The sequence below is a fragment of the Mustela erminea genome, chromosome 12, assembly GCF_009829155.1.
Source record: "Mustela erminea isolate mMusErm1 chromosome 12, mMusErm1.Pri, whole genome shotgun sequence".
Lineage (NCBI taxonomy): Eukaryota > Metazoa > Chordata > Mammalia > Carnivora > Mustelidae > Mustela > Mustela erminea.
In genome coordinates, this window is record NC_045625.1 from 90512224 (window position 1) to 90525283 (window position 13060).

The window sequence follows — 13060 nt, forward strand, 5'->3', positions numbered from 1 at the left end:
CAGCAAAGAAATGGAATCACTAATCAAAAAACTCCCAAAATACAAAAGTCAAGGGCCACATGGCTTCATATGTGAATTCTATCAGACCTAAAGATCAGTTAATACCTATTCTTCTCAAACTCAAAAAAAAAAAAAAGGAAGGAAGACTTCCAAATTCATTCCATGGAGCCAGCTTTACCCTGATACCAAAACCAGATAAAGACTCCACTAAAAAAGAAATCTACAGGCCAATATCCCTCTTGAACATGGATGTGAAAATTCTCAATAAAATACTAAGAAAGTGAATCCAACAATACACTTTAAAAAATCATTCATCATTATCAAACAGGATTTATTCCTGGATTGTAAGGGAAGTTTAATATTTGCAAATCAATCAGTGTGATACACAATAAAAGAAAGGATCAAGAACCACATGAGCCTCTCAATAGATACAGAAAAAGCATCTGACAAAGTACATCCACTCCTGATTAAAAAAAAACAAAAAACACTTAACAAAGCAGGTTTAGAGGGAACATACCTCAACATAATGAAGGCCACCTATGAAAAAGCCACAGTTACTATCATCCTCAATGGGGAACAACTGAGAGCCTTTCCTCTATGGCCAGAAACAAGAAAAGGATGAACACTCTCAGCACTGTTGTTTAATACAGCACCGGAAGGGGCGCTTGGTGGCTCAGTGGGTGAAGCCTCTGCCTTCGGCTCAGGTCATGGTCTCAGGGTCCTGGGATCGAGACCTGCATCGGGCTCTCTGCTCAGCGGGGAGCCTGCTTCCCCCCCTTTGTCTGCCTGCCTCTTTGCCTACTTGTGATCTCGCTCTGTCAAATAAATCTTTAAAAAAAAAAGAAAAAATAAGTACTGGAAGTCCAAACTGCATCCATCAGACAACAACAAGAATAAAAGGCATCTAAATCGAAAAGAAGTAAAACTTAACTATTTGTAGATGAAATGATACTCTATATAGAAATTTGAATGACTTCCACTAAAAAACTGTTAGAACAGATAATAAATTCAGTAAGGTCACAGGATACAAAATCAACGTACAGAAATCTGTTGCATCTCTGTACACCAATAATGAAACAGCATAAAAAATTAAGGAATCAGTCCCATTTACCACCTCACCAAAAAATCATAAGATACCTATGAATAAAACCGAACTAAAGAGGTTAAAGTCTTATACTCTGAAAACTATAAAACACTGATGAAAGGAATTGAAGATGACACAAAGAAATGCAAAGGCATTCAATACTCATGGAATGGGAGAACAAATATTCTTAAAATGTCTATACTACCCAAAGCAATCTAAATATTTAAGGCAATCACTATCAAAATACCACCAGGATTTTTCAGAGCTAGAACAACTATAAAACTGTATGGAACCACAAAAGACCCCAAATGGCCAAACCAACCTTGAAAAAGAAAAGCAAAGCTGGATGTGTCACAAGTTATATTACAAAGCTGTAGTAAAACAGTACGGCAATGGCACAAAAACAGACACATAGATCAGTGGAACAGAACAGAAAACTCAGAAATGAACCCACAAGTATATGGTCAATTAACCTTGAACAAAGCAGGAAAGAATATCCAATGGAAAAAAAGACAGTCTTTTCCACAAATGATACTGGGAAAACTGGACAGCAACATGCAAAAGAATGAAAACTGGGCCACTTTCTCACATTACACACACAAATAAATTCAAAATGGATGAAAGACCTAAATGTAAGTCCTGAAGCCATAAAAATCCCAGAAGGGAGCACAGCCAGTAATGTCTCTGACATTGATGGTAGCAACATTTTTCTAGAAATGTCTCCTGAGGCAAGGGAGACAAAAGCTTCTACAAGGGAGATAAAAAGCTGCTACTCAGGGGAACAACAGAACTAAAAGGCAACCTACGAAAATGGGAGAAGCTATTTGCCAGTGATATATCTGATAACAGTAGTATCCAAAATATATAAAGAACTCAATACCCAAAGAAAAAATACTCCCAACACCCAAAGAACAAATAATTCAGCCAAGGAATGGGCAGAAGATACGAATAGGCATTTTTCCATAGAAGACCTACGGATGACCAACAAATCCATGAAAAGGTGTTCAGCATCACTCGTCATCCCAGAAATACAGATCAAAACTACAATGAGGCAATTTTAAATGGCATCAATTCCTTGATTTCCCTTTGTTCTGCCTCATTGTTAGTCTACAGAAATGCAACTGATTTCTGTCCATCGAGTTTGTATCCTGAAACTTTGCTTAATTTCTGTATCAGTTCTACCAACTTTGGAGTGGAGTCCTTTGGGTTTTCCATATAAAGTATCATGTCATCTGCAAAGAGTGAAAGTTTGACTTCCTGTTTGCAGATGTTTGTCTTTTTTTTTTGTTGTTTGTTTGTTTGATTGCTGAGGCTAGGACTTCTAGTACTATGTTGAACGACAGTTGTGAAAGTGGACATACCTGCCATGTTCCTAACCTTAGGGGAAGAGCTCTCAGTTTTTTCCTGTTGAGGATGATATTCACTGTGGGATTTTTGTATATGGCTTTTATGATATTGAGGTATATTCCTTCTATCCCTACAGGTGGAGAGTTTTTAATCAAAAAAGGATGTTGTATTTTGTCAAGTGCTTTTTCTCCATCAGTTGAGAGGATCATTTGGTTCTTGTCTCTTATTAATGTGAGAGATCACGTCACACCAGTTAGAATGAGTAAAATTGACAACACAAGAAACAGCAGGTGTTGGCGAGGATGCTGTGAAAGGGGAGCACTCTTGCACTATTGGTGGGAATGTATGCTGGTGTAGCCACACTGGAATACAGTATGGAGCAAAAAGTTAAAAACAGAACTACCCTATGATCCAGCAATCACATTACTAGGTATTTACCCAAAGAATGCAAAAATACTAATTCAAAGAGATACATGCACCCCAGTGTTTACAGCAGCATTATTAACAATAGCCAAATTCTGGAAAGAGTCCAAATGTCCATCAACTGATGAATGGATAAAGATGTGTTGTGTATGTATAGACACACACACACACAAATTATGGAAACAGCCTGTGTTCACCGATAAGTGGATAAAGAATGTGTGTGTTGTGTACACACACACACACACACACTGGAATATTAGTCGTAAAAAAGAAGGATATCTTGCCAGTTGCAGTGACATGATAGGAACTAGAGAGTATTATGCGGAGTGAAATAAAATCAGAGAAAGGCAAATACCATATGATTTCATCTATATGTGGAATTTAATACATAAAACATATGGACAAAGAGGGGAACAAGACAAAAGGGAAAGCAAACCAAGAAACAGACTTTTAACTATAGAGATCAAAATGAGGATTACTGTAGGGGAGGTTGGTGTGGGGATGGGTTAAATAAGTGATGGGAGCTAAGAAGTATGCTTATTCTATATGTTGGCTAACTGAACATAATTTTAAAAATATAGGGAAAAAACTGTACTTATTGTGATGAGCACTGGGTGTTGTATAGAAGTGCTGAATCAATATAGTGCACACCTGAAACTACATCACACTGTATATTAACTATAACTTAAATAAAACTTTAAAAAATAAAATATGTAAACAGTTGTTATATTCAACTAATGAACTGCTGAACACTATACCAAAAACTAATGATGTGATATATGCTGGCTAACTGACCATAATAAAAGTAAAAGTAAATGCCTGAGTCCTCCTATCAAAGCACATACGGTGGTTTAATGGATTAAAAAAAAAAAAGAACCCATCTACATGCACCCCAAAAGCAACTCACCTCAGACCTAAAGAAGCATAGAGACTGAAAGTGAAGGGATGGAATTTACCATGCAAATGGAAGTGGGAAAAAAGCTGGGCTAGCAGTGCTTACATCAGATAAAACAGACTTTAAAAGGAAAACTTACCAAGAGACAAAGAACAGCATCACATAACAATAAAGAGGTCCATGCAACAAGAGAATATAATAAGTATCTACACACCCAACACAGGAACATCTGAATATATAAAGCAGATGTTAATGGACATAAAGAGAGAAACTGATGGTAATACAATAATGATAAGGGACTTTAACAGTCCACTTCCCTCAATGGATAGATCATCCAGACAGAAAATTAATAAGGAAACATCTTTCAATGACACACTAGACCAGATAGATATTACAGATATATACAGATCATTCCATCCCAAAACAGTAGAATACACATTTATTTCAAGTGCACATGGAACATTCTCCAGAACAGATCACATTTTAGGCCACAAAACAAGCCTCAATAAATTTAAGAAGAGTGAAATCATACCATGCACCTTTTCTGACCACGATGTATGAAACAAAAAATCAATCACATGAGAAAAAAAAAAAACGGAAAAAAGGCAAAAACATGTGGAGGCTAAACAATATGACACTAAACAACATGGTTCAATGAAGCAATCAAAGAATAAATTTTAAAATATATGAAGATAAATGAAAATGAAAGCACAATGGGCCAAAAGCTTTGGGATGCAGTGAAAGCCATTCTAAAGAAAAATAGTGATACAGGCTCCTCCCAAAATAAAAAAAAAGCTCAGAAAATCTAATCTTAAAGGAAGTAGAAAAAGAAAAATAAAGCCCAAGGTGAGTAGAAGGAAGGAAATAATAAAGACCAGAGGAGAAATAAATGACATAGAGACTTAAGGGAAAAAAAAAAATCAATATAACCAAGAGCGGGCGCTTTGAGAACGTAAAAAAACTGGTAAACCATTAGCCAGATTCATCAAGAAAAAAAGAGAAATGACCCCAATAAATAAAATCTAAAACAAGAGAGAAGTAACAACTGATGCCACAGAAACATATAGAAGTATAACAGAATAATACAAAAAACTATATGCCAACAAATTAGAATACCTAAAAGAAATGAATAAATTCTAGGAATATATAATCTTCCAAAACTGAATTAGGAAGAAATAGAAAATTTTTACAGACTGACTACTACTAATGAAATTGAATCAATAATCATACGATCTCTAAAACATAAAAGTATAGGGCCAGATGAATTCACAGGTGAATTCTACCAAACATTTATGTCAGAGTTAATACTTATCCTCAAACTTTTCCAAAATATAGAAGAGGAAGAAAATCTTCCAAATACATTCTAGGAGGCTAGCATTACCCTGATACCAAAACCATAAATACCACACACACACACAAAACCCACATCCTTTATCCAAGACAACATCCTTTATGAACATACATGTAAACATCCTCAATGAAATAGTACCAAGCCACATTCAAGAATACCTAAAAGGATATTTCATCATGATCAATTGGGATGTATTCCAGGGATGCAAGGATGGTTCAATATTTGCAAATCAATCAATGTGAAACACCACATCAACAAAACAAAGGAGAAAAATATAATCATCTCAATAAATGCAGAAAAACATACAAAATTCAACATCCATTCATGATAAAAACTTCAACAAAGTGGGCTTACAGGGAACATGACTCAACATAGTAAAGCCTTATATGAAAAATCCACTGCTAACACCATACCCAGTGGTCAAAAACAGAGGTTTTCCTCTAAAATCAGGAACAAGATAAGGATATTCACTCTTGCCACTTGAAAAAAACAACAACACAAAAAACTTTTTTTTTTTTTTAAGATTTTATTTATTTGACAGAGACAGTGAGAGAAGGAACACAAGCAGTGGGAGAGGGAGAAGCAGGCTTCCCGCTGAGCAGGGAGACTGATGCAGGGCTTGAACCCAGGACCCTGGGATCATGACCTGAGCTGAAGGCAGCTGCTTAATGACTGAGCCACCCAGGCGCCCCTACTCTTGCCACTTTTATTCAACACAATGCTGGAAGTCCTTACTCAGCAATCAGATAAAGAAGATGTTAAACTGTCATCATTTGCAGGCGACATTATGTTACACAGAGAAAATCCTAAAGCTTCCACTAAAAAAGCTTCTAGAATAAATACAGTAAAGCTACAGGATACCAAGTTAATATCCAGAAATCAATAGCATTTTTTGTCCACTAATAAAGCAGAAGGAAAAATCAAGAAAATTTCATTTATATTTGCAACAAAAATAATAAAATACTTAGAAATAAATTTAAGCAAAGAATTAAAAGACCTAGACTCTGAACAATACAAAGCATTGATGAAAGAAATTGGTGATGACACAAAGAGATGGAAAGATATTCCATACTCATAGACTGGAAGAATAATATTGTTAAATGTCCATACTACCCAAAGCAATCTGCAAATTCAGTGCAATCCCTATCAAACTACCAATAGTATATTTCTTCAGAACTAGAAGAGAATCCTAAAATTTGTATGGAAGCACAAAAGACCCAGAATAGCCAAAACAATCTTGATTAAGAAAAACAAAGCTAGAGATATCACAAACCCAAGTTTCAAGATATACTACAAAACTGTAGTAATCAAAACTGTATGATACTGGCACAAAAACAGACACATAGATCAGTGGAACAGAGCAGAGAGCCCAGATGTGGACCCTCTACTCTACGGTCAAATAATCTTTGACAAAGCAGGAAAAATGTCTCTTCAAATGTCTATATATAGACAACTATATATAGAAGAATGAAACTCAACCAGTCTCTTACACCATACACAAAGATAAACTCTAAATGGATGAAAGACCTCAATGAGGCAGGAATCCATCAAAATCCTATAGGAGAACATAGGCAGTAACCCTTCGATACTGGCCACAGCAACTTTTTTCAAGACACTTCTCCAAAAACTAGGGAAACAACAAAAGCTGAAACGAACCTTTGGGACCTCGTCAAGATAAAAAGCTTCTGGACAGCAAAGGAAACCATCAACAGAACAAAGAGGCAACCCACAGAATGGGAGAAGGTATCTGCAAATGACACTACGGACAAAGGGCTGGTATCCAAATCTATAAAGAACTTCTCAAATTCAACAGCCATAGAACAAGTCAAAAAATGGGCAGAAGACATGAACAGACACTTCTCCAAAGAAGACATACAAATGGCCAACAGACACATGAAAAAATATTCAACATCATTAGCCATCAGGGAAATACAAATCAAAACCACACTGAGATACCACCTTATACTAGTCAGAATGGCAAAAATTAACATGGCAAGAAAAAAACAAATTTTGGAGAGGCTGTAGAGAAAGGGGAACCCTCCTACCCTGTTGGTGGGAATACGAAGTGGTACAGCCATTTTGGAAATTAGTGTAAAGGTGTCTAAAAAAATAGAGCTACCCTACGATGCAGCAATGGCAATACTGAGTATTTACTCCAAAGATACAGTTATAGTGAAAAGAAGGAGTACATGCACCCCAATGTTCATAGCAGCAATGTCCACAATAGCCAGACTGTGGAACGAGCTGAGATGTCCTTCAACTGATGAATGGATAAAGAAGATGTGGTCCATATACACAATGGAATATTACTCAGCCATCAGAAAGGATGAATACCCAACTTTTGCATCAACATGGATGGAACTGGAGGAGAAGATACTAAGTGAAATAAGTCAAGAAGAGAAAGTCAATTATATGGTTTCACTTCTTTGTGGAACATAAGGAACAGCATGGAGGACATTAGGAGAAGGAAGGGAAAAATGAAGGGGGGGAATCAAAAGGGAAGAGGAACCGTGAGAGACTATGGACTCTGGAAAACAAACTGAGGGTTGTCATTTATTTCTAAAATAATTTTATGGTGGTCAGAGAACATACTTTGAATATTAATTATTTAACATTCACTGAGACTTGATTTACTTGCCAGTATATTCCTTTTTTCTTTTTAAGCGTTCTCTGTGTTCCTACAAAGGAAGTATCTTCTGTAGTTGTAGATGTGGTGCCCATACGGTGAAGAAACTTGGTGCACCTTCTTAGATTCTCAGGTACTCCTGTTTTATTTCTCTTTGTCAGTGACCCACCTGAATTAATTGCCCTTCTAGCACTTGGATGAAATTCAGTACCATTTCAGTTTACCAAAAAAAAGTAAATGATAGTCATCCTCCAACTTCAGAGAAAATCTGAAAGTCAAAGAACTTTCTCTTCTGTCAGCACAGGATGGAAAGAAAGAAAGCCTGCATGTACAGCCTCAGCAGGTCTTAGTGAAAATCAGGCCCAGTTGCAGGATGAGTAACACTCTAGTATTTGGGATTGAGATACTTGGCGGACAATCTTAGAATCAGGACATACATACCCATTTCCCTGAACCCTTTCTGATGGCAGAAACATCCCCTTCCATATTGGCCTCCCCTGAGGTGGATGCCTTGAACGATGATGTCTGTCCTCCTCAGGACCTCACTTTCATTGCCTCTAGGATGGTATCGAGAATCAGGTACCAGCAGAGCCTGGAGAAAGAAATACAAACCCTGCTTTGGGTAAAATGTACCTATAAAACAAAGGAATTACAGGACCTGCCTAATAATAGGGCCTGGGGAGTGTGTGTAAAAGTGGATCCTGGTGTTCAAAGAGGGAAGGTAGAATTTAAGACCCGACAAGATTTACCTGGGGCACCCACCTTTGATTCACAAATTTTACTTGAGTAAAAATATCTGAAGCCATCCCAGTGGACTAAGGATGGGCAGAGTCAGAGTGGCAATCAAGATGGTATGACCTGAAGGGATCTGAGGCAGTGACTGTTACACCACAACTCCCTAGGAAACTAACTTATTTATATAAAGAGAAAAAAAAATGTAGTTGCCTTCCACCTTGGTAGAAAATTGGGACCCCCCACCCAGTTTGCAGCTCTAAATTTATATACTCCAGAGCACACTCAGTGAAAAGGTCAGTGACATTCCTGAAACTCCATCACACATGTATACAGTGAATATTCCTTCAGTTGTTCCTCAAAGGAACCTGTGGCCATCTGCCAGGGTGGGCATGCACTGGGAAGGTAAAAGGTGTGTCAAGATGTTTCTTCTCAGGTGAAGGACAAGCTGCTGTACTTCAAGTATCTCTCCACTTGAACAAAAACAATGAAAATAACACATTGTGGGTCTCTGGAATTTGAATTAGGATGCAACAAGTACCAAAGCTGGGAATATTCCTCTGACCCATATACTGCGTAACGCCAGAAGCTGCCAGATTCTCAGGGGCCCAGAAACAAAGCCAGAGCAGAACCTAGCTGTGGCACAAGATACCCTCCTTCTTGATCCTAGAACTCAGCAGGTCAGAAGGTGCTAGCAAGATCTAGGATTGGTAAGGATGTTGTCTGGAATCTGGAAAGCTCCAACAGGGAAGACAGAACAGAGAGGTAAGATTCTGGAGTTAAATATGTGCCTTCTAGGGATGAGAATGAGTCACCAACAGCAGGGCATAAAGTGAGAATGGATCAGTTTCCCATCCTAAGCTAGATGTGATATGATCCGCCCATCACAGAATTCAGTGTGCACAGAAGCGATCTCTTGTGCAATGGTAATGGCCCTTTTGGGACTGGACCATAGGGCCCAAGTGAATCACAGAACAGGTGACCCAGATTCCTACCTGTGCTGCCTCTCCTGACAGTTCCCATGCTTCTTGGGGGGCTCCTACCAATAACCAGCATGAGGAAAGGACTCAGAGTGAATCACAACCGGGTTCGCTTGTTGTGTGGGTGTTGGCGGAAATGGCCTGTGGGGCCTCTGCTGCCTCATTACAGCGCCACTTGGGATGTCCCTGAAAGACACTGTGAAAGGAAGTCCTTCAAACGAACCACGCTGAGAGTGGCTCAGTCATTCATTCATAAGGAAGAAAATGACTGGAGGTACAGAGACACATGGACTTTTGACAGTGGCAGATGGCTGACCCAGAAGGGTCCAACTGGAGGTCCAAGAAAGGTGGAGGAGGGCAAACAGCATGAGATTTTTGTGTCTTACCTGAAAGCCCACCAGAGACCATGTACTACAGGGAAGGCTCTCAGTGATACAGCAACAGGATGACCATCCTCTGGCTGCCAGGCAGACTCTTCTCACATATCCGGCCCTTGTGCAGAGGCCTGGGAACAGTGTCCAGGATGACAGCTAAGCATAGGCTCAATGGCAAGGACTTCCTGTACCAAGACTCATGTTACCACCATAGCTGAAGGCTTGTCCAGTGGACAGCAGACTGATGCTATCAACTCGGCACCATTAATCATGGAGCAGGGGACACCTGGGTGGCTCAGTTGGTTGGACGACTGCCTTCGGCCCAGGTCATGATCCTGGAGTCCCGGGATCGAGTCCCGCATCGGGCTCCCAGCTCCATGGGGTGTCTGCTTCTCTCTCTCTGACCTTCTCCTTGTTCATGCTCTCTCTCACTGTCTCTCTCTCAAGTAAATAAATAAAATCTTTAAAAAAAAAAAAAAAAATCATGGAGCAGTATTTTGTCCTTATGGCCCCTGCCTATGGTTCTGCCAGCACCATCCCCAAAGACTCACAGAATGCCTTACCTGTGATATCCCACAGCACTGCCTCTGAACGAAGGACTCCTTTTCCACCAGAGGAGGTGTGACCATGAGCTCATAACTATGGAATGCACTGGTCTTGTCCCATCCCATCATCTGGGATTAACTGGCCTGACATGATGGTGACATGGCCTACCAACGATTACTAAGGTGCTGGCCAGGGGGTCAACACTTAATGTGGCCTGGATACCATCATCCAAACCAGGATGTGGCACACATTCTGAACCGATTACCAGTGATGAACAGTGCCACTACTGCTACAGTATAGGAGTCTGAGGACCAACAGGTGTCAGAGTGGCCCCAATTACGACAGCCAGCAACCCTGCATATTTTGTTGTTCCTCATTCATGCAACCTGGCACTCTCAGGGATTGTAGGTAAGTCCCAGCTCCGGGAGACGGGAGTGGAGACAGTTCTTTCAGGGTCACAGCAAGAATACCTTTAAGGGGAATCTGTGATTACCACCTGACTCTCTAATGTTCTTGGCCCAACAGGCAAAGAAAGGATTGGTTCTGATGATTGGGATAGTAACTGACAAACACCAGGGACGAAGGTTGCTAGTAGATGATTGAGTACGGTAGGGTGTGTCTACAACCTACATGAAGGAACTGGGTATCTCTTAGCAGTGATTTAGCGGCAATGGCTTTCAATGAGCAAGGGAAACCACCATGACCATCGCCTTGGGGATGAAGGTCTGGGTCATCCCACTAAACAACCCAGATAGCCCAAAGTGCTACTTGAAGGGAATCCAACAGAGGGTCGCTTGCCACAGGCATCCAGAATAGGTCGTCAGCTTTGGGACTCTGGTCACACCTGCAGAGTAAGGATGCCTTTGTTCTCAGCAGGAGGGAGCTCAGGGATGGTAGGTCCCACCATGTAGTCTGAGGGCTGGACACGACGGGAGGGGGTGATGCAAAGGGTGGACCGAGTTGGGACACAAAACTTACCTCCAGTTCCCTCAACCGGTCCCTCTCCTGCAGCTGGCACCCCATCTGCACCAGGGTGCCCTGGCCCTGGAGCTGAGGCACCCGATGCAGGGCATTTGAGCTCTCTGCCAGCCACCTGGGTGCTGGATGGTGCATACTGGAGGCGCATGGGAGTGAGCCCACAGTGAGCAAGGGCCTCAAAGAGCTACACCCTCAGAGCAAAGGGTGCAGGAAGTAAGAGAAGGCAGCTTAGTGCTGACCAGAGCAGGGGATGGGTGGGGGCCTGGTAGGGAGCCGAGGCAGTGCTACCCGGAAACTGCACCACCGGACCACCTACCTTGGATTGGCCAAAGATGTTCAAATGCAAACAGGACCGAGGCAGCCTCCATCACCGGGTCCCGTGTCCTCCATCCTATGTCCATGCGTCCGCAAATACAGAGCAGCATCCGGCTTCCTACCGTTTACATTTTTTTGGCCGCCTAATAATGCAAAGTGATAGGTCATTATTGTTTTATTCAGCTGTAATTACTTATGATTTTGAGCATTTTCCCCTATACTTTAGGGTTTGGTTTCTTCTGTAAATTATGTTTCCTCTTAGTTCAATTTGGGGTTTGCTATCAATGGCATGGGTTAATTTTGGTTATGTTGTCACTTGTACAGAAAATTTAAATTTTGATATAAGACTATTTCACTATGGGATTTGCTTTTGTATTACTTAATCCTGCTCTAAAAAGCCTTTTCTAATTTTCCTACAATTACAAAATATAACTTTTTATTTATAAATTATAACTCCTCCCCTATAATTTAAAAATATGCTGTTTAGGGGCTCCTGGGTGGCTCAGTTCATTGAGTGACTGCCTTCAGCTCAGGTCACGATCCCAGAGTCCTGGGACTAAGTCCCACGTCGGGCTCCCTGCTCAGCGGGGAGCCTGCTTCTCCCTCTCCTCCCTGCTACAGCCCTCTCTCTCTAATAAATAGATAAAATCTCAAAAAAAATTTTTTTTTAAATGCTGTTTAGATCCTTTACACACACAAACTGTGCATGGTACAAGAAGAAATCTGATTTTACTCCATCTGCATCGCCAGTCCTCCCAAGGTCACTTACTGAGCATCATTTCTGACTTATGGGACTTACACTGTATACCTAACCTCCAAACATACCTGCGCCTCAGTCCTCCATTGTCTCTTCACTCACGGATGCCACCTGGCTCAGTGACAGAGTTTAATTCTGTCTTCATAATTCGCAGAACAGGTCTACCCCTTCCTTTGCCCTTTTTTTCCTGCAAGACTGTCTTGGCTACTCTTGTCCTCTTACAGCTCCATATACATCTGATCATCTCTTTACACTCTATTTTAAAAACAGTAGCAATTACATTGGTATTGCTTCCAATATATGGTCTCTTTAAAGTAGTAATTCTTCTGTTCACAAACACAGGTTATCTCTATTCTTTATTCCTTTAGAAAAGCTGTGTTTTTTCTTTAGTAAAGTTTTTTTTTTCTTTTTAAATCCCAAGATATTACAGTTTTTGGTGTTATTGTGAATGGGATAATTTTCCTATATTTTCTAATTTTTGTTACACTGATTTCAGTATACAAATAACCTATTCACCAATCATGATTTGCTAATTCTAATGATTTTCTTAGGTTTCTAAAGGAGGTAGTACTATTTAGAAATTACAGCACACATACCCATTTCTAATTTTTTTTTTTTAGAATTTAAAAAAGTATTTCATTTATTAGTACAT

The 13060-nt window shown here is 40.1% G+C and overlaps 1 long non-coding RNA gene across 4 annotated transcripts in view; it reads left to right on the forward strand.

The window, feature by feature from the left end:
- LOC116571048 overlaps positions 1-13060 on the forward strand; it is a 79352-nt gene that overhangs the window by 64504 nt on the left and 1788 nt on the right. The gene's annotated exons all lie outside the window — the stretch shown is intronic.